We start from the raw sequence: 22,607 nt of genomic DNA on the forward strand, positions 1-22,607 counted from the left end.
CCAGTGCTTAGGAATCTGTGCATGTTTGGTTTTCTAGCCGCTGATAGCTTGCAACTGCAGACCAGGCTGTAGAACTCAGGTCTGCAAGCCAGGCAGTGTAGCATAGTGGCTTCGATTGTGGGGGAAGGTGTCTGAATCAGCCGCTTCCTTAATGGGGTAATGGGAAACTCACTCAGCCTTTGTCTCCTTCTGTGCCCTGATTTGTAAAGTGAGGATACTCCTAGCATCCTCCTTCTGAAGATTACTGTGGGAATTAACTAAGTTAACTGATAGCGTACGCAACAGGGTGCCTAGCTCTTAGTCACTTCTCAATAGTCATTACTTAGTATTTGTAGTAGTAGTAGTAGCAATAATATCATTATTACTCTTGTTTCATTAGTTGAATTCAGTGCCATAAAATTTGGAGATGTACAAAAAGGATACATTTCAGAAAGTTCCATTTTTTCCAAATACTTTATTGCCTAGAACTGATATATGTCAGTCACAACACTTGAGTTTTATTAGAAATACTGTTTTTGGGGGGTTCTTGAGGTTCCATTTCTTTCTGATGATGTATCAGTCCTGTAGTAGCCAGTTTGTGTTGGGAACTGTCTGGAGACACAGCATCTGGGGTCAGTTTCCTTCAAATCTGGTAGACATTCTCGGTGAGAGCAACTCTTGCTAGTGGCAGTGGAACTGGACGTTGATGTTGGCAGTGGTAAACTTGGCTTCTGGTGGAGTGACTGATGCCTTTAGGCTGCTGCTGAGCTACTGGAGGTGGAGGGTCTGTGCCAGGGCTTACAAAGGAAATAATAGGAGGAAATTTTCTTAAAATAAAGGCACCTTTTAGAATGCTGGGATTAAGATAACCATGGCCTTCCCAGTCTGGCTTATTGTATGTAGACTATGACATCTCGATTAAGACCTTTAAAATTTAGGAAGCTCAATCTGAAAAATGAGAATAATACTATACCTCTCACAGTATGGTTGGTACCTTTAAAAAAGCTGATGCATATGAGAGTGTCTGATAACTTAAAAATTAGATGATAAGAAAAAGTTCTTATTACTACACTATTGTTATTTATATTTTTGTTCTTGGAACAAAAGGGCAGCTACATGGCTGCTTGCCCATTGTAGGATATGAAGCTGGTGATGTCTGTTCCTGGATCTTAAGAGTCTTTCATAGGAGCCACAGCTTTTAACCTTGTGGCAGTCACCCTGAAACTGCTCTGAATCTTAGATTTGTGTTCCATTGTGCATAGTTCCCTGACAATCCATTCCATTTGGAATGCCCGTGGGCTACCCGCTCACCGCTATCTAGTAAAAGACAGATCTGTCATCATCAAATCTATTGGAAGCAACATTCTATTCAACCTGGCCACTCTCTGCTTTTGTAAAGCTCCCCTGCATACATTCCAAGTAGCTTGAATTTTATTCACTTCCTACCTGGAGGCTTTGCTGCCATTGGGGTGTGGAATCCCTCAGGAAGCTGCTCAGATATTCTAATACATACACAACCTTATGTGAAGTGCATTTTCCACAGGTCCTCAATAAGTCCCCTAGGGGGATCAAGCCAATTCCAACAGCAGTGACCAGCTTGATAATGTAACTTTGGATTGACTCTCCTTTCTTTCCTGATAGATTCCTTGGCTCCCAGTTCTGTTCTCTAAAACGTATTCTCAAAATAAACTACCTTCTAGTCTTAGGCTCTGCTTTGGGGATAAAACAAGAAAAGATAGTCACTTCACTTATATAATGTAATTATCACATTAACTATGCTATATGGATATTATTATCCCAGTTTTACTAATAAGATCACTGAGGCTCAGATTTATATAACTTGTAAGTGGATTATGTTTTCACAGTGAGAACTTCGGTGGTTACCACATGTCAGTTTACTAAGAACATGGTTAGCAGGATAAATCCTTCACTAACACGCAGACAGGAAACCACAAGCACAACAAACCTGGTATGCCATTGATGGAATGAAAGAGAACAGAATAAAGGATACTACAGTGGTCTGAAAGAAAGACGAAGGATACAGATCTTTAAAAATTTAGAGAGCAATTATCATATAGTATGGATAACTGAACTCCAGTAACACCCTCTTATTGATTATCTATCTTGTGAGTTTATTACAACAGACTCCACACTCATGCCTGAAGTTGATGAGATCACTAGCCACGGAGGATAGGTCAAATCTGTCCTCTGCCCAAATCACCTGACCAGAACCAAGATCTTGCTTAGGTAGGCCTTATAATCTCGTCCAGGCATCTTGTAATCCTAGTAGTCCCATCTTCCTTATAATTACATCCCTGTGCTGAGAATATATTCATATGTTCAGTCTTGTAGCCATTTGAGACTTTGTATTCTATCCAGCATTTCCTGAAGTTTGTGTCCACTGGACTTATACCTTTTGTCCTGTTCCCAACAACCATTAATTTGAGAAGATACCATAAGATTTTGAAGTGGAATCTGTTGAGAATTTTTTGAATACTTACACCATGCTCAGTGAAGAATTCCTGCTCACTGTGCAAGACAAGTGTTCATATTTTTTGTTTACAGCTGTTACTACAGAGTAAATGCCTTTTTGGTTCTTGGATTATGCAGACGCTGCTATATTGAACAGGTACTAGAACCAATTTCAAGCACTGTTTAGTAATGGAGTGACAGTTATTTATTATCATTTTACTTTCTGCCTTTCTCTCCCAGTAGCTTTGGCTCAACATCATCTGTTAGGGCTGTCATCGGTGGCAAATGCCAATGGGCATTGTAAAGGTCTGTAACCAACAAATAATGATTTAGAGTCCACAGTCAATGAGAGCAAAATACTAAAAGACCAATAGTGTATGCCTTCTGAAGTGGCAGAGGAACAACAGTGGAAATTAGTGATTATCTTAATTATCAAACATGAATTCTCACTAGACCAACACTGTGGTTGCCTCCAGGGATCAGGCATTTAACAGTGACACAGGAGAGGAAATTTGCTATTGGTTTATAGAACATTCTTCTGAGCTCATTGTTTGTTCTGTTTGTGCCCTGAGCAAGGATAACATGGACATCTTTTATTTTAAAAACTCAAATTTGAGAGTGAAATTAAAATAGACTCCTTGTAAAATAATGAAATTCTTAAACTTACTGATGATAGGGTTTTTGGGGTTTTTTTTTTTTTGGTAGGTCCTAAAAGCTTCTTAAAGATTTTATGGAATATATAAGTTAAGCCATATTTTCTATTTAAACAGAGCCAATTGTCAATTATGGTTAACATTTTACAGTTTATAGAATATTACCAAATCGGTGTCTTATTTAACAAAAGCTCTGGAGTTTGGTTTTGAATTTTTGCTTGATTACTAATTAGGGAATTAGACTCAAAGAATTTCAGTAGTGTATTCAAGCCACGTAGACTGGGACCAAATCCCAGGCCTCCTGGCACCAGCCACGTCCTATCTAGTACAGCGTGCTGGTAAACCTGGCAAGAATCTCATGATCCTGTAAGAGCTCACTGCCCTGCTGTTGCTGTGGCCAGTGTTATGGAGCTGATAATAGAATTCCTCTCACAGAAAGATGACTCATGAGACTGAAGATCATAAACCTTAGCATCAGATCTGTTTAAGCCTCACAGATTTCTAAACATCTCAATACAACAGCCTTCCATCAATAACAAAATCAGTTTGTTGATCACTATTTGGAAACTACACAGTGATGCCCTCACCCTGAGAGCCTCCCTGGTGGATCACTTTGCTTTGAGGAGACAGAGTTTTACTCAAGTAGAATCAAACAGCAGAGGATGTAGGACAGCAATCTGAGGTCCCCAAGCATAGACTCCAGAAGACAGAGGTGGTTACTCCTGCCAGCCTCTTACCACGTTGACTTCTGGGCTATTTCAGTAAGGGAGCATTCTCATTTCAGAAACTGCTCCTGGTTTACTGTCTGCAGTACTGGCAGCAGTAGCAATGGAGACTTAGCAGACTGCTCGTGTCAGGAGAGGGGTGGCCAAAATTATGTTCCTCAGGCCTACTTAAGGGACAACTGTGGATTTAGAGAGACTCAATAAAATAGATTAACAGAGGGTTTTGTGAATTAAATTGGGGAGCAGGTAACTTGCCTTTCCTGGCCCTGCTATATAATGTAGGAGTTTAGAGCATGAACTTTGGAGTCTCAGAAACCTTGGTTCAAATCTGGGTTCTACCAATTACTATCCACATAACCCTGGGAAAGTTAGTTTATATTTCTAATGTTCAGTTTTCTAATCTGTAAAATTGTGACAATAATAGTATCTATTATTACTAATAGATGGGGAGGGGGAAATGGGTGAAGGGGTTCCAAAATGCTCAGAGTAAGGGTGAAGAAAATTGTAGTATCTATTTTAGTGTTGTTTTTGATGATTAAACTGAATATATGAAATTTTAATGCATTCATTTCACAAAGGAAATGCTCAATAAATTTTAATTTTTATAAGAATGAGTTTCAAAATATGTGTAGACTTGTGTGTGTTATACTTTACTTCCTTTTGAGTAGCTCAAGGAGCTTTGTAAATACAAATCTCTCAGCCTTTTGATATGAGACAACTTTGGTTTCCTGGCTTTGTGGGGATAAACATTTAGTGCTCTATTACCAATACTCTTTCGAAATTGTTTTTCACTCAGGAGGGTCTTTTCAGAAACTGCCTTAAGAGGTTAAAAGAAGATGGTGTTAATACGGTTCTTAACGAGTATGTTTATATTCATATAAATAACACAGACCTGATGTAGTGATCAATAAAGCAACTCTCAGTAGTAGGAACAATGATTTACCCAATAGTTGTCAAGTTCTTACTTTCTTCAGTAATTTTGGAATGCCTGGCCCTGCACTAGGAGTTTTTCTTCTTTGTGGGATGGTGGTAGTTTGGTGATCTGTTCGTTTCTGTCTTTCTCAGAGTCCTCCAGGGCTTGTAGGGCTTAATTTACTAGTTTTATGGTACATACTCCTTAAAAAAAAGAAAAAGTGTCATCCTGATTTTTTTATAGGATGCATGTTGGAGACAGTTTTCTAAGTAGTCATTTAAAATCCCCTTTTGTTTATCTACCCATGTCCAAGAAGGACAGATGTTCTAGTGGTTCTTCCCTCTGCCGAAACAGCTTGAAAGCTGATAAGGTTAAAAAGAAAATCAAAAATTTTGTTCTACCTCACACAATTTCAACTTTGATCTTAGTATCTTCTAGATGAGGAGTGACAAGAGGAACTCATCTAACAGTGCTGAATAAGGCTAGATTTTTATTTGAGAGCATTCAAAGCTGTGTTCTCTAATTGCTGAAATTCAATTTAATGAAAATAACATCAAAAACAAACCACTTAAAATGTATAATGTCAACAGTAGTCATATTTCAGTATGATAAAGTTATGACATCTTTTTAAAGATACATTATTCATCTTATTTACTGATGACCCAAAAATCAAAGAAATTTTAACATGCAGTTAGTTTGATGACTGATATTTGTGACTTCTTTAATATTATACTCACTTAAAAATATAGTTTGTAAACCTACTCTGCCTTAAAGAATATCATTGAAGCCATTGAATCTCTATATGCTCTATAAATAGAAGTAAATTAGGACAGGGATGAGAACAGTTGCCTAGGTTACTGGACACAACCTCAAAACGTCAACAGCCACAAATGGATAGGAGCATATCAAAACTTAAATACTGGAGATGATTTTGGGGATTTAAAAAAGCCACATGCACTCTAACTTCATGTTGGTAATAGAACATCCTCACTGCTGCTTTTTAACATGCAGTCTGTTGAGTAGCCTCCAACATGAGAATAAAAAAATTGCTGTGAGTGGGTGGTTTATTTTAAAAAGTGGAAACAATTTAATGGGTCCTATTTATTATCAGCATGCACTCTCAATAACTCCAATTTATACTGAATTACCATACCAGAATTGAAGACATGACCTCATTACCTTATTCATGACATAATTTGGTTTAGGTTGCTATGAAAAGCACAGCTGTGGTAGCCTGAATGAAATGACATTAGTCAGCAGCACTACACTGAGTGGTACACTTCCTCATTGATGGTTTCTATAATTTCAGCTGTGTATTTAGTGATAACTCTGCTTTCCTACCTTTCTGGGTGATCATTCTCAGTGCTTCACGGTTTCTTCTTCCTCTGTCTACTTTTTACATACTCGGTTTCACTAAAGTTCTGATCTAAGTCCTGTAAGTCCTCCAGTTTTTTCCATTTTTCTGGGACATTCCCCTAGAGTCTCAGGACTTCACAGGTCATATATAGGTTCATGACCTCAGCCAAGCCCTGTCTCCTGAGCTCTGGCTGCATGTGTTGGCAGGCTTGTAAGTTTCCTTGCCTCTTGGAACTCACAGGCCCCTGTGGAACTCACTGTTTCCAAGCCTGAATGCAACATCTTACCCCACAAATCTACCCTAACTCCTGTATTCCTTGTGGTGCTGCTGTGCCTTCTGTTGAGAAGTCTGAACCTGGGAATAATTTTTTACTCCTTCCCACTTTTAATCATACAATATGTCTTGGGTTTTACTATCTCCTAAATATATTCTGGACTTCTCTATTTTATTCACCACCTCCACTCTCACTGTTTTCAAAGAAAATGTGCTCTGGACAAAATTTAAAAAGAAAGGAAGACTTTACTCAAGACTGTGGGAGTAGAGAGACCAGAATTCACTCTGAATTCAGTTCTGCTGAAACAAAGCAGTGACAATTTTCAGAGATGGGATGAGGGCATCTATTTTTGTTAATTGGCTTTATCCGAAGGAAAAGTGAACTTTATTTTCATGACAGAAGGTGCTTTTATAATTTGGAGCAAACTGCCCTCTAAGGTGTTTACCCTCCCAGACAGACTGGAAGATAGGTCTGTCTTCTTTGATGATTACGTCTCAAAGGGATGGCTCCCAGTTCCTTGAGAAAGGCAGTCCTGGGTTATAAACCTGGGAAGAAGCATTAAAAAATATTTACATCTCAAGGGACAAAGAAAGAATTTACAATTATAAGTTTGTAAAATACATGATCTAAAAAAAGGCAGACTGGGGGGGCCTCGAGTCAGAAAGAAGTCTATGTTAAGTTTAGTCAAGCTGAGGAGAGTGTTAAGATGGTCTTTGTCAGTACCTTAATTCAGGCACCGGCATCTCTCATCTAGATTTTCTTCAGCAGGCTCCTAATTTATTTCCTGTCTCTAGTTTTTGTAAACTTTCTCTCTCCTACTTGAACTTGTATAATGTTTCTAGAGTGCAAATCTGTCATCTGTCACCAGGCATAAAACCCCTTGTAGGTTTCAATGTCTTTCCTTGCCCTTAGCATGAAATCTAATCCCTTAATGCCCTATGTAAGGTATAGATGTAGTTACAGATACACATAAAGATATAGATATAGTTAAAGATACATAGTTATAAAACTGTGTTATAGATATATAGTTATAGATACAGATATATACTTACAGATACAGGTAAAGATATAGATATAGTTAAAGATATATAGTTAAAGATATATATATAGTTATAGCTATAGATAATAGATATAGTTATAATAGATATAGTTATAATAGATATAGTTATAAATATAGTTATAGATACAGATATAGATATAGTTACAGATGAAGATATATAGTTAGAGATATGCAGATACACTATAGCTGGAAAGAAGATAAGGAAACCCTTCCTTTTGTAAGACATCTTGCCTCAGAAGTATACTAAGTCCTCAATATATTAAGCCTATGGGATTACATTAATTTCTTTCCTGACCTTTTCCCTTCCAACAGTTGTACCTGCTTGTGCCAAATAAATCTTACCATAAATTGCTGCGTCACTACTCTGAAATATTTAGTGGCTCCCTACTCCCTAGTACCTGTTATATAAATATTTGTTGTTCTGCTTTTTTTTTTTTTTTGCCAGAGTCCTTTATGATGCCTCCTATTCCTGGCCCTCTAAGACATACAAATCCAAAAACTCATTTTTTATTTGCTAAAATCTTTCTTGTGTTCCTGATAGTTAGGACTATCCCTGAGCCTGATGGTCATGATCTTGCCCATGTCTGAATTATCTACCTCTTGTCTTTTTCATTCCCTCAAATAAAAAAATTCTTACAGATGAGCTCAACTCCCTTTATTTCCAAGAATTTTTCTTTACACTTAGGCTCTATTGATTTAATGATACAAAAACTTCTGCTGAGAAGCAATCTAAAAGACAGTGTACTTACTCTTTTTGGATTTACATGCTAAGGTCATTAGGCTTTGTCCTTCCCTATCTATTGTGAAGTATTATACCCAGACAGTTTCATCTTTGTTTTATTTAAATTCTTTACCCTAATTGAAATTTAGTGTCATCTTTTTCTGACTTCATGAACACTGTTAATATTTTATCTGAAACATTTTATATTAGAGGTATCTTAATAGTTACTGAAATTTCAATCCAGGAAAGATTGTTACCTAGTATCGAATATACTATCACTTATCAGACAATAGAACTATATTAAAATATATGCATTTCACTATGCCTTGGTTGTTGGGAAATTCTAAATTAAAATTAATGCTTAGTTTAGTCTTAAATGCCTGGTATGTTTGCCTCTTGTTTCTAATTGATTGTCTTATTTGTCTTTAGAAATAATTAATTTCAATACAAATTCTAATTTTAAAAAAGAAGTATTTTATTAGTTTTTCCCAATATATTTTCCCTACTGCTAGTTTTCTTTTGTCATCAGTGAAGTAAAATGTTTTACAGTGAGAGGAAAAGATAAGCATATATAGTATAGTATCCCTCTGCAGTCACTACAAGTTCTGTGATTTAAGGCTAAATCTTTCTAATCTTCCATTTAATTATAGAGCAGAACTTGGTATTTATAAATGTAGATTTCTTATCTTCTAATGTTGATGAACAACCCAAAAATTTATATATGAATTTATTTATAATGCCATGAAGGCATGAAACGATATATTACGATATTTATGTATGACTCACATGCTGGTTGGTAAGCCTAGCCTTCCATCAAGCTTTAAACAGTGCTTTCTACCTGTTGATTAATTTGTAGCAGAGGAAATAGCAAGTAGAGAAGCTTTGAGAAAGGAAAGCCCTTGAAAGTTAGTATTAGTGAGATGAGGGGATGTCTGAGACTAAAAAGGAGACCTGTTCTTGTAGGGCACATAAACCATTGTCAGACATTTAGCTTATATTTTGAGTCGGATGGGAAGCTGTTGGAGAGCTTTGAGTGACATGTGAATTTCATTTTAAAAGGGTCATTCTGAATACTGTGTTGAAAACAGGAGGAAGCAGGAAGTTAGAAAACTATTGCTATTCTCCAAGTGAACAATGATGGAGGTTAAGACAATGGTTTTTAAAATAGAGGGGCTGAAAGTTTTTGATTGAGCATATATAGTGATGGGCAAACCAAATGAATTTGCTGAACATTATATATTGAGCATGAGAAAGAAAAAGGAGCAAAGAATAACTCAAGGTTTTTGTCTTGAGAACTGGGAATGTGGACTCGCCATTTATATTGCTATGTGAGAGACTGAATTAAACAGATTGGAGATGGTGGAAGATCAGAAATTGATTCTGGATATGTCTAGTCTAAAAAGTCTATTAGACACCAACAGAAGATGTCAAGTAGGCAGATTTGAAATTTACAAACTAGACTGGAATTCATTTCACATACACAGCTTTATATTACAATATTACAACCTTGAAAACTTATAGTGAAATCTGATATACTATGTTGTGACCATGATTTTTTTTCCCTCAAAGAAACTGATAGTTTAGTTTTAGATCTAGTTTCTCTCTACTTTCAGACCTCCCCCAAACCCTCCAGAATCTTCTCTTTTCTGACACCATTGCTGAATTGAATATTACCTTTTTGGAAGGCCTCCATTGACCACCCTGCTTAGAACTGCAACCCCGTTTCCAGCCCCCCATACAAACCTCTTCCCCTCTCTGTTTTTCTCCATAGCACTTCTTTTCACTGACATACTACATCTTTACTTGTTTGTTTAGTCTGTCTACAGTAAATTCAATGAAGCCAACGATTTTAATCTTTTTTCCCAATGATGCATTCCCCAAACTAAAGTGCTGGGCACATAGTAAATATGCTATAAATATTTATTTAATGAATAAGTAGATGAATGATGTTGACCATAAATGTGCTTTGAGAAAAGAAATGTGCAGAAAATTTGAGGAGAGGGGAGTTGTTTCAGATACAGCATTTGTATCTAACCAATAAATAGTCTACAAAACAAGTAAGATAATTCTAATTTAAAAAGTAGTGTTTTAATAAATAATCACCCCAAAAGTAGTCATTTGGAAAAATTTTCTGAGGCTAAAGTTTGCAGGTGATTCTTTGTCTTTTTGAGCTTAGAGGTGTTTGTGATGGACCTCTGGCTGCAAGGTGCTGTCCTTTTCCCCATGCTTTTAGTTGTTGTCATTGAAAAAGTCCTATTTCTTCTAATGTGGAAATTTTAACATATTATAAAATAAATAATTTTTAATTATTAGTCTGGTGAAATATGAAATATGAGCTTACTTTTTCAAGTGTATTAAGTAATCGTTAAGGTAGTAAAAGAAAGAGCTCAAAAGCAAATCACATAATCTAAAAAATTATCTTTGCACATTGAAAGTACTACAGTCTAAATCTTGCATTTTAATAGCATATTTTTAATGAGTGATTATGAATCTACTTTTTAAAAATAAATTTGAACATGTGTTTCTCATAATGAGTACAGGCTATAGCACCATGTGAATAGCTTGGTTAAAATCCCACGAATGGACACAGAGCATAAACATCTGTGGAATCATAAGCTCACTGAAGCTCATGTACTTGTAAGAAACAAAGCTTTTTAAAAACATCATCCCCAGACATGTCTCCTCCCTTTTGATTCTAAGACAATTTAAACAAGGAGAACACAATTTCTGGTGTCAGACTCCCAAGTTTGAATCCTGATTCTTATAGCTGTCTTATAGCTGTCGACATTGAGCAGCTTACTTTGCTCCTCTGTCTCAGTTTGCTTTTTTGAAAAATGGACCTACTCACACCATAAGGTTATTGTGAATGAGTTAATATTTGTAGGAAGTGACACATCATTAAGTGACTAAAGTTAATTGTTACGGTGAGTCACATCACCACCAATATCACTGTCATTGTCATCGTCATCACCATCATTTGTTGAATGGATTCACATTTGTGACATCTCTGCTAAACTTGCAGCTTGGCAACGTTCACTTACCTGATTAATCCTCTTCAAATTTTCCGGAACAGTTCGTGGAGAAAACCAGCCTGCTTGGCTAACCTAAATAAAGTTCCTTCTATACATAGAGCCTTTTGCATAGGATCCTTTTAATGGGTTTTTCGTTAATTTGTGGGTACATGGTCCTTGAATCAGGGTAGGTGGCCAACCCTGGTCTAGTTTCAAGCTGTAGCTGAGAATAAAAGAAGCTGTATACTGTTTCCTTGAGTAGAGGGCTACGAGAGGAAATCAGGCTATAATGGGATATCGGGTGTGTTGCATATTAAGATAGGCACGTGAAATATAATACCACACACACAAAAATCAATGCCAGATTGTTGCCAAGGACGATAAGAGTCATCTGCATCCAAGAAATGTTCACAAAGCACTTGCTTGTATGATTCACTGTCCTGGGTCACTTGGAGTTTTCAATCTAAGACACAGCCATTGAAATGTGTACAGGGAATATATAGTCAACAGAATAGAAATGTGAAGACATCACTACCTGACAAACAAAATAATCGCCTTCCACACTACTAGCAGCAAGTGCCTTGTACAAGGAGGGAATTTGATTAGGTTCTGAAAGTCTGTGACTTGAGAGTATCAACAAAGAGTATCTGTCCAGGTTGGGTAGACATAGAGATACTCAAAATTTTCCTCATCAGCCTAACAGATTGTTATGCAAAGTGTAAATTATTTATTTCCAATGTGACAGTTTGGAAGGTTTTGATCGCTCTGCTCTCCAGCTACCATCAGCCCATCTTTGAAATTTAATGTGACAGAGCTACTTCAGTCTTTTCCCCACCTGGTAGGCCTAACTAGAGATAAGAGGTCCAAACTCTTGTACAAGCAAAATCCTCAGTACAGAAGAGAGGAAAGAACCTAGGTAGCAACAGAGTGCTTGATAGTTTCAGTTGGCTTGAAGGTTAGAATTTTAAAAGAAAGGAAAATCTTCTAAAACTAGTAAAACACAGTTATCTTTTTAATAGCTCCTTTTAAGATGGTGGATGGCATTGATCTTTACTGGATTTCTGATAGAATTTTGAAGTTTGACATTATTAAATTTGATTTTAGTAATGTGTAAATTTAAAAAATGCCTCCAATGTCCTATTGTACTAAAATTGCATGTCCTTTCCTCTTTCATAGATATGTGCTTTTGAACATGTCCTATATGTCCTATGAAATTAAGAAGAAATTATATACTTGAAATTAGACAAATGTAACTTTTAGGAGACCAGAATAATAGAACCGTTACCTGACATATACTTCTAGGAAAGTTGGAATTAGCACAGACTTCCATGGAGGAGTCAATGTGATAAGAAAATATCTTCCTGGTTTAAAATTTTTTCTAAATTTATTTTTAAATTATGCCTTAATCTGCAAAATATATGAATATACCCTAAACTATCACAGTTGCCTACAATGATGATGATGATGATAACAGCAAAAATGGCAATTATTTACTTAATGCATAATATGTAGCAGGCGCTTTAAGTTGGTTGAATTCTCCACAATCACCACTTGAAGTAGATATTACTATCCCCACTTGAAAAACATAGAAAGAGAGACAGAGAGGATGTGCAAGTACCTGATACCACGTCGTAGGCAGTGACGCGGCTGAGACTGACCCAAGTGTGCCTGCCTCAGGATGCTGCCTGTGCTCCCACCCTTCCCCTTCGTAGCACAGCCTGCCTTCCTGCAGTGCCGGCTTTAGACGGGACTGTTTGAATAAAACACGTCTCCATACGCCTGGCAAAAAGGTGCCAGATTTATGGGAAACTAAGACTGATATGCAAGTCTGGCCTCAAATCTCATTCAAGATGACAGGAGTCTACATTTTGAAGTTGAGCTGCACAGAAGCAGAACCAGGGCCGTTAGTACACCTGCTGCCCACATCCATTTGCTTGCAACTGTATAGCCGTGAGGACAGCATTAGATTAGTGTAGTTCTGTGAAATGATGGAGTTAGAAACTACTGAAATTTCCTCAAATTATATAAAATGGTGTGATAGAGAAAAGGGATTTTTATTTCCAAAGTACAGTTTCTGAAAATATGCAGAACTCCCTTGGTTCCATTTGCTTTCATTTTTGTAAGAGGCAGTAAGAGGTAAACAGAAGAGCTCTGTCTTTTATTAGCGACAGTGTAGCTCGTAGTAATTATTTTTTCTGAGATTCTGATACCTTATATTTCAATTCGGATAATTCAGTGTATTCTAATTAGGAAGAATGCTTGTAAAGGATCTGGTGTAGTGACAGAAACGTAATACATGCCCAGCACAAGATCTGTTTTATTAAAACAGTGATTATAAAATGCGGTCATGTCTAATCATAAGGGACTCGTGTATTATGCAGCGAATTAAACACAAGCCCTCTAAGTCAAGGTGAACCAGAATAGGTGAATAAAACAACAGCTTATATTTTAATTTTCAGGGAAAGGATATAGAAGGAGGCATAAGGAATAGGGAGGGAGGCAGGAAGGAAGGGGAAAAGGAAGGGAAGAATTATCTTGGGGTAGAGAGAGCACTCTATTTATCAAGAGTGATAGTGTGCAGTGAACTGCGGAGTATGACTAATACAATCTGTACTAGATAATAAGACTAAATACTTATTTTCGTGACCTTGGGATGATAAAGGAATTTCTAACTATGATGATACCAAGACAAAAAAAAAAAAGAAAAGAAAGGAAAAAGCAGGCAAACTTTGCTCCTGAGAACCCAAAATAAAAAATAAAATAAACCAAAACAAAGAGACAAAACACAAAATGAAGTCTGAAAAACTGTTAAAAGGAAAACATCAATTATATAAGAAAGTGTTTGTATATAAACAGATTCTCACCAATTAGTGAGAAAAAATGATTCCTCCTTCCCCAGCCCTCACCCCCACCAAGAGAAAAACAAGCATAGGCTTGAACATAATAGTCACAAAAATACATGCACATTTAAAATAAGCATGTACATAGCTGTTCCATCTCAATCAGAAATTACAGGAATGCAAATAAGAACAACCATGTAATACTATCTCTTTGTCATATGTGCAAAAAAAAAAGATTGTTGATATGCATAGTCATAAAGATATCTTGGAAAGTGGACACTTAAACTTGTGGGAGTATTAGGGTAAACTTTCCGGAGGGAGATTGGAAGTTATGCATTGAAACCGTTTATAAAAATGCTTTCTCTTTGTCTTTTAGAATTTTTCCTACAGATACACATACGTACCTGTAGACATACACCCATATTTACTTACCCATCTGCATATATACATACATATATACAGAAATGGAAAACACCTGATAACTATTAAAAACTTATAGATGATACTAGATCTATATGATGGAATAAGAGATATTTTAAATTGTGATGAAGCTGTATTTTATAGTGAAATACCTTAAAAAATTTAAAAATAAATAACAGAAAAGTGTATATGGTTAAGATCATGATTTTATAGTAAAATTTATAGAAATAATCACACGTATATGTAGTATTCAAGGCCCCTGACGTCTCACTTTCAAAATCTTTAGTGTATAAAACAGTATTTTATAAATATACAAGTACTGTGCATGAAAGTGCAAAGGCAAAAAGAAGTCAATCTTACTATTTCCAGGTTTATACATAATTTCATACACCCATGGTCCAAATAAATTTCAGGGGGAAAAGCTACCTATAGTTTACCAACTAGAGAAAATCATGGTTATAAATCCATTCTGTTTTTCTAATCTTTAAGTTAAAGTTTCATTAATAAAAAACATACGCTCTTTTACTGAGTATTTAATAAGGCATGTGTTGTTAAAACCTGAGGTAAGAAGAGATTTCTGTTCTCCATATTTTGGTGGAGGCTGCTGATTCTCTATTGAAACTGGTGAGATATCCTTTTACCTCTTCATAAAAAATAGCACCACCTCCTGATTGACTCTAACATGTTGATGTTCGGATACCAACTAACAAGGAAATGGGGTCTGTGTCAAAGTGATAGAACTGTGGTTTAGTGACCAGTGTTGCAGTTGGTAGAGCAGAACTTCACCATTTCAGTTCTGTTGCTCACTTACTGTTAAGAATGATTAAAAGCAAAATACAAATTAACAGACAAGCTCACCAGATGTGGCTGGCTCCGCAGTCTAACCAGCACAGCAGGATTAGTCAGAGCCCCGGAATCCACTGACCCTTGGCCAAAATACTAGTGTAGGAGCTTCTCAACTGTGGTACCAATGGCATTTGGGGTCAGATGATTCTCTGTTGTTCGAGCTGTCCTGTTCACTGTAAGGTACTGAGCATCATCTCTGGCTTCTACCCAGTTGATGCCAGTAGCATCCCACCTTAGTTGTGACAACCAAAAACACCCCAAGAGATTGTCAAATGACACTAAGGTAGGGCTTAGAGGGGAGGAGAAAGGTAAGACCAACCATAGAACCAGCCATTCTTTCTTGGAAAAGTTTTCCCTTTTGATTGTGTCCTTCCTAATTATTTTTATGTTAAAATACTCTTCTTTTTTAAATAAAATGATAGTGAGAGTAGATGGTAATTTTTTGTGTGTCAAAGTTTTTCGACCTCCAGTACTTTTTTTGTTTGTTTATTTGAATGTGTGTATGTGCACACATGTGTGTGTTTCATGGCCTTACTTGGAAAAATAGAACAATTTGCAACATGTTGTATTTTTCTTTTTCTGATTTAATAAAGAAAAGTACAGGTCTAAGCAATCCCATACTTGAGTACCTTTGGCAGAATACATTCTGTTTCATCTTTGACTTTGAAAATGTTTCTAATTACTAGAGACTTTGTTTGTGAGCTGTTTATATTGAGGCTGCAGTAGAAATGGTTCTTCCAAATACCTTGGAATTTTACCTTTGAAAGCTTGACTCATTGAGGCCTTAATTTTATGATGTTTGTGCTCATCCGTAGGCACAGCCTCATCTGTCTCCTGTCTCAGTGCTAAGTTAGGCTCATGCGTCAGATGCTGCCTCTTCAGCAGAGTTTCATTTCTAGTTCCTGAATGGAATTTTACTTGGAAAGACCTTGTAAGCTGCTAAGTGCCTTTCTAATCCAGATGTTTGCCTCTCCAAATTCACATTCTGAAGACAGGAAGAATTATGTTTCGTTTCGTTAACTTTGGCATGTGTTCTGACCATATGGATTTAGCTTATACACATTCAGTGTATTGTTAGCGCTGCTGATGTGAAATAGGTGTTCCTGTTAACCCTGTGTTTTCATGATTGCAGCAGCAAAGGAGTTTTACCCATTTTGAATCTCAGGCAGTAACTGTACTAGATTTTAGCCTAAATACCTACATAAAATAATTTTGAAGGGACTCCGTGAAAGAAAGAAATTGAATTACCTACATTTTTTTTTATACAGGGAAGAGGTCTTTAACTGAGATCTGACAATGTAATACAGAAAGTAGTAGCTACATTGAGTCTTATGATGTTGGTTTGGAGAATTATGAATACTATTGGTAGTGTAATGATAAGCATAGATATATAAAAATAAACTAGCTATTTTTAGCACTTAAATTTAGGTTCAGTCAGTTCCCAAAGAATTTTAACTGCTAAAAACAGCTATCACTTAAACTTAGATTCTTTGGGGACTATTTGAATTGTCAAACTAAAATGCCAACATGGTGACTCTCTTGGAACACTACCAAATTCCCTTTTTTTTCCTTCTTGATCTTAAAATTAGGAAAATGCAAATAATAATGTTATACTATAAATGAGGAAACATTATTCAAAACACTAGCATTATTAACTCATTACACAGAGAAATTGTAATCTCTTCCATATGCACTTAAATTATACTCAGAATTGCTATGGTCCAAATGATTGGATGACCACTGGTCAAACTATACCAACAGACATAAATTCTGTTTCTTGCTTGGAAAACTCATGGTGAGACTAAAAGACTTGCCCGAAGTAGGCCAGCAAATTAATGAGAGACCCACTCAGTGCCTCCTCTATTGTGTCACATTTCCTCTGTTACTTTACTCCTCTGACTTTTCTTCCTGCTCATTTCCCCCATAAAAACGATTTATTTCTCACTAATATAATCATTTTGTTATTAATACTGAATAAAAGTACTACCTGAAAGTTTTAAAATGAGTATCATTCTCGTTTGGCAAAAATTTTTAAGCTTTTTCTTTTCTGTGTGTTTTTTTTTTTTTTTGAAATATTCTAAGGCGCAGTCTTGGAAAGGGGCGCTGGTTTGAAGGGATTCTTTTGTAGCTTCTTCTATTTTGATTTTTAACATATTGCCTTACTTTGTAAATTCTCACAAGCAGCACAGGAAGGCTTTATCACTTTCCGCTGGAAGAATCCTTGACGATTTCTTATTTTGTCAGGAGATTCCAGGAAGTTTTGGCCTCTGAGAACAAATTTCTAATTAGTTTCTGTGTTCTGTCATATAAGATTCCAAGAAAGTTTGGTAATATTATTACACAGAATCTTAGATAAGTAAATACACAAATAAATATATAGATAGATGATAGATACGTAACATTGAAACATGCCAAAGAGACTTGCATCTTATAAATTGTCCCAAACATTTAATTTTTTAATTGTAGGGTTCTGTCTCTGGGAGAACAGTTCAAAATTCACTTGAGGATTTACTAAATTAATCTGTGGCTTAAGGAGGAATACAGAAAACAGAAAGATGCAGTGTGCATACAAATAAAACATTCAGTTCATTGAAGATGAGTTCTTTTTCTAAGGATTATCTTTTTTCTTAATCCCAGCCATTCTACTGAAAAATGTTTATTTGGGAACCATTTACCTTAGGTACAACCCATCCAGCCAATTACATTTACTGAATAATTATACCTGCATTTTTATACATAATCTAAAATTTAAAAATCACATTCAGTTTCTGATAAATTTCAAGGCATTGAAGACTGAAATCGGACCTAAAATTAATAACCATTGTAATGGAAGATCTACACTTATGGGGATAATCTAGTATTGTGCAGTGTTTTAGGTAACATTTTGATGAGGCACACTTTTGGAGCCAATAAGGATACATCTTGAAAGTACTTTTTTTTTAGATTCCATATGTATGTGAAATGTGTCTTTATTTCTCTGACTCATTTCACTTATGTCACTTAGCATAATGACCTCTGTGTAAATCCTTGTCTCAGATGGCATGATTTCATTATTTTTGTGGTTGAGTAATATTCCATTGTGTGTATGTATGTGTGTGTGTGTGTATACACACACACACACACACACACACACACACATACATATATATATATATATATAAATGCCACATCTTTATCCATTCATCAATCATTGGACACTTAGCTTGTTTCGATATCTTAGCTATTGTGAATAATGCTGCAGTGAACATGGGGGTACTTACTTTTTTGATAGAATCTAAAAAACAAAACAAATGAACAAACATAGCAAAACAAGAACAGAGTCATAGATACCGAGACCACATGGGTTCTGGTGGTTTCCAGAGGGGAGATGGTAAGGGAATGGATGAAATAGGTGAGGGAAATTAAAAGGTCTAAAGATCCAGTTATAAAATAAATGAGTCACAAAGATAAAATGCACAGTGTGGTGAATATAGTCAATAATAGAGTAATATCTTTTTACGGTGACAGTATCTAGACATTGTGGTCATCATTTTGTAATGTCTAGAAATGTTGAGTCACTATGTTCTGCACTAGGGACTTGCATAGTGTTGTAGGTAAGTTACACTTTAAAAACTAACCAGACAAACAAACAAACTCATAGAAAAAGAGATCAGATCTGTGGTTACAAGAGGCTGGGGGTAGAGAAAGGGAGAACCAGACGAAGGTGGTCAAAAGGTACAAACTTCCAATTGTAAGATAAGTAAGTACTGGGGATGTTAACGTGCAACACAATTAATATAATTAATACTGCTCTATTGTTATATATAAAGTTAAGACAGTAAAACCTCATCACGAGTAAAAATATTTTTTCTTTTGTGTATAATGAGATGGATGTTCACTAGATTTATTATGGTAGTCATTTCATGATGTATGTAAGTCAATCATTATGTTGTACACCTCAGACTTAATGCACTGCTATATGTGAATTATCTCCATAAAACCAGAAGCAAAAAACAAATAAAAGAAAGTACATTTGGTCTCTTCTGAAGAATCACCTCCATTCTTTTTTTTTTTAATTGAAGTATATTCAGTTTACAATGTTGTGTCGATTTCTGGTGTACAGCACAATAATAGTCATATGTATACATACATATATTCATTTTCATATTCTATTTCATTATAGGTCACTACAAGATATTGAATATCACCATCTTTGTTAATGTCAGTCAATCTGAGAAAAAGTGGATGCTTAGGGAACTGGAATAGCAAAATCCTTTCTTCCTGGGCCTTGATCACCTATGGTTATATTTGGGACACAGTGATGTCGTTAGGTGCCCGGGTGGTCAGCAATGAATGCTAAAATGATTTCCATAACATTGAGGGTGAGCAGTAACTGGGAGAGGTAATAGCCATTTTTAGATCCCTCTTTACCAAGACTATATTACTCGGCATCTGACTGTCATTGTTAATCTCAAACGTTTTGTCTAATGTTGTTATATATACAATCCAGTCTCATGTTGGAGATTGGCTCTAAATACTTAAGAGAAATTTTGTTTGTCCGCACAAGCAGGATATTAAGTAGGAAATTTATAGGAAGAGGGCCTGTGGCCCAAGTGACACCAGGGATATGGTGAAAGTGATAATTAGGAAAACAAACTCAAGAAAAGGGAACGAGTAACACAGGATGCTTTGTGCAGCTACCTTCCTGCTCATGGTGTTCCTCTTAGCAGAAACTGTCTGGACAACATCCTGTTTTACTGGGATATTAAAATCCATTAAACATCCTAAGTCATAAGTTGCTTGTCATGTAATGATGGTATTCTAGTTATAAGATTAGGCAAAGCTTTCTTTAAGAAATGAAGATGCTACTCAGCCATAAAAAAATGATAAAATGTTGCCATTTGTAGCAACATGGATGGTGCTGGAGAATGTCATTCTAAGTGAAGTTAGCCAGAAAGAGAAAGAAAAATACCATATGATATCACTCATGTCTGGAATCTAAAAAATAAATAAATAAATAAAAGACAAATGAATTTATATATAAAACAGAAATAGACTCACAGACATAGAATACAGACCTGTGATTGCCAAGGGGGAGGTGGGTGGGAAGGGATAACCTGGGAGTTTGAGATTTGCAGATACTGACTGGTATATATAAAATAAACAAGTTTATACTGTGTAGCACAGGGAAATATATTCAATATCTTGTAGTAGCTTATGATGAAAAATAATATGAAAATGAATATATGTATGTTTATGTATGACTGAAGATTTGTGCTGTATACCAGAAATTGACACAACATTGTGAACTGACTATAACTCGATTAAAAAAAAAAAAAACGACGTTTCCAAAAATAGGTGGACTTTTATAGCAGTGGCACCTGCCCAAGACAAGCAAGTATTTGCATAGCGTTTCTTCCAGCAGGTACCTGCCTCTCCCTAGACTTTAGGTTATTTGGTTGCCTGTGACTTCTGAACAAGGTGACCTTCTTGTTCCTTCCAGCTTGACTAAACTTTAGACAGATTTTTTTTCTGACATTCCTGTTCCTCTTCTTAGAGCCTTTACTTTAGGAAACTTGTAATTGTACATTCTTTCTCTTTCCCTTTGAGGTGTAAATATTCTCTGAGGCTCTTGCCAGGTTTACAATCCAGGAATTCTTTCTTAAGGACCTGAAAGCCACCCACCCCTTTGAAATGTAATAATCAAGAAAGTAAGAGTATCTCATCTAGTAGCCTCTGCGGGACAGTAGAAGCCAAACTTTAATAAGCACCATTACTAAACACAGATGGCCTAGTCACACTGACGAACCTCCCCCTCAGTGTCCTCTAGTACTTTCTACTAGCTCACTCCAGTGCTTAGAAACTCTCCCATCTTTTGTTTCAGCAGATTTGAGTTCAATCTCTCTCCACTATTGCAATATTCTTGAATAAAATTTTCCTTGCATGTTTAATTTAGCCAGTGCAAACTTTTATTGATATCTCCAATGGGTTGAAAAAAATGTCATGAACATTTAGATTTTCTGACTTGTTCTTTTCAATGTGGAAGCAATGCCTTCTCCAATTTTCTAAATACTCTGATAAAAACTAGATAGGTTATAATTTTAAGTTGTTTTTGTTCCCACTTTGTGAATCCTCATATAATACCTAAACATTTTCCCAATTTTTTCCTAACACACAAATTAAGTACATCATAGGTTTTTAAAGAGTTTAAAAATGTTGGGTTGCTATAACAGAATGAGAAGGAAACAGTCACAGAAGGTTAGTCTGAAGTGGAAGTAATAAGGCAGAAATGCTGAGTAGAAAGGTGGTCTGTGGGGATATAAGTGCTCTTAGGGAATTTTGAGTTCTCACAGAATGTATGATGAGGAGTTTGACTCAATTTTGTTTATTTTAAAATATGAAAACTTCAGCTAATTGTGGGTCAGAATGAAAAAATTAGGGCAGTTACCCATAACATAATTACAAGACAGTATTTGAGGATTTTCTAAGTAGACACAATTTTTAAATACCTAGCAAGTGGTAAGCTTGTTACATATTATAAAAAACATAGCTGTTCACTTTGGGGATTAAATAATCTATATTTGACTGATTATAGTCTAACGAGTTTTTTTTTTCTTTACCATGTGTAAGTGATGTCAGGCATTATCAGCATATTTTTATAGATCATAAACATGGCATTATATTAAATCATAATATAGATATATATAGGCATAATACATGGACAAATGTCATGAATATTTCTATATCATATTCTCAGATTGCTAATTTATCAAGAAAAATGTTGTTAGAAAAATAAAATAAGGTGTTTAAATTACCATAACTATTTGGAGGAATTATGTTAATTATATTTATATTCTATTATACATTTAATGCATGTATACATTTTATAAAATTATATTCATTACAAAAGTATAATTAAGAACTATGAAAACTATCAGTAGAGACAGAATTTTTTCTCAAATTATACATATTTTCATGGTGCACTATTTATATACCTTGTCAAGATTTTATCTTTAACAAAATATTTGAATTAGTTATAAATGAACTATAAGTATCACATCAACAAAGATATATGGAAACCATATTTAGTAAAATACTTGCTTTCCTGGAACTCCTATAGAACAAGATATTTTGGACCAAGATGCACATTTTTAAACTTAAAAATAATGTGTACTGGAATTGGTTTTCAAATTATATTCCATGTATTTTTAACTTACCTACCACAATATTCTAAATATAATTTGATACTTTCTGGACAGGGAGATTTTAAGCTCCTTGAGACCAGGAATGGTGCTATGTAACTCCACTATGCAGCAGAAAATCAGTAAATGCTGGGTGATGATGCTGTAGATTACTC

The 22,607-nt window shown here is 35.6% G+C and overlaps 1 protein-coding gene and 1 long non-coding RNA gene across 6 annotated transcripts in view; one reads left to right on the forward strand and one right to left on the reverse strand.

The window, feature by feature from the left end:
* Positions 1 to 22,607, forward strand: part of CTNNA3 (catenin alpha 3) — a 1,353,918-nt gene that overhangs the window by 1,207,449 nt on the left and 123,862 nt on the right. The window lies entirely within an intron of this gene.
* On the reverse strand, positions 484 to 22,552 carry LOC140699797 (uncharacterized). Of its 2 annotated transcripts, none has more exons than XR_012078037.1 (3): positions 22,468 to 22,552; positions 17,435 to 17,538; positions 484 to 776 (listed from the first exon to the last, which is right to left on the reverse strand). It is a non-coding gene; the product is annotated as an uncharacterized lncRNA (long non-coding RNA). The 2 variants fall into 2 exon arrangements; XR_012078038.1 differs by lacking the exon at positions 484 to 776 and adding an exon at positions 4,739 to 4,945.

This window comes from Vicugna pacos, chromosome 11 (assembly GCF_048564905.1).
Source record: "Vicugna pacos chromosome 11, VicPac4, whole genome shotgun sequence".
Classification (NCBI taxonomy): Eukaryota; Metazoa; Chordata; class Mammalia; order Artiodactyla; family Camelidae; genus Vicugna; species Vicugna pacos.